Below are 1,115 nucleotides of genomic sequence, written 5' to 3' on the forward strand. Positions count from 1 at the left end.
GGTGGAACAGGAGGGGTGTATGGAAGCAGGGTGAGGGGTTTACAGTTAAACAAAAACATATATATAAATAAAAAACAACTGGAAAATAAATCAATAAATAAAATAAATGAAACTGAAGGAAAAAAAGAAAACAAAACGTTAATTTCTAAAATTTGCACAAGGACACAAATTTCAGTAAGGAGTGGTGGTGGTGGGTTTGTATAGGGAGCGAATTTACCTCAGTTCATGACTGGTATTTTATGTTATTTCTGTCATCCTTGCAAAGATGCCAGGGGAAGTGGAATCCTTGATGGGAATTGAACCCTGAACACGGCTAAATACTGCTAGGCGTCTTATCTGTCACTTAGTCTCTCAGCTAATTCTTCTTACTATGATGATGATGATGATGATGATAATAATAATAATAATAACTGCTCTGATGCAGTACCAGGCAGTGGCTCTCATGGCTTCTGATCTTAACTGATTGGAAGTGTTATCATCGACATTCTTTCGTCTTGGTATAAAAGATGGCCTACAGCAAATATTCTGCTCAATACCACAGATTTGCTGGTCATTTGTTTGACCTTAACCAGTTGAGCATGTCCCTTGGTGGCTGACATTATATAAAAATGTATATAAATATATAAACAGATACTTATGTGTGTGTATATAATATATATATATATGAATAAAGATACAAATACATATACATGCATATATATAAATACATACATATCTGTATGTGTGTGTATATACAAACACACACGCACGCACACACATATACATGTCTATATATTTATATACGTACATATACACATGCACACATAGATATACATACATACACAGTCTCACACACATACTCATACATACATATATAAATACATACACACACACACATATATATGTAAACACACACACACACAAATGTGAGAGAAAGGAAGAAGCAGACAATGAATCTGTTTATTTTTAGTAATAAAAATATACAAAGCCACCATTTTTTCCAGCAACATGTCACATTAGCATTTCAACTATTTCAAAGAATTTCATACATAACCAACACCAAATTCTTCAAACTCAAACTCTGAGAGGAGTTAGAAATACCAAAAAATATCAAAAATCACCCCCCCCCCCCCCCC

This window comes from Octopus bimaculoides, chromosome 26 (assembly GCF_001194135.2).
Source record: "Octopus bimaculoides isolate UCB-OBI-ISO-001 chromosome 26, ASM119413v2, whole genome shotgun sequence".
NCBI classification, from domain to species: Eukaryota; Metazoa; Mollusca; class Cephalopoda; order Octopoda; family Octopodidae; genus Octopus; species Octopus bimaculoides.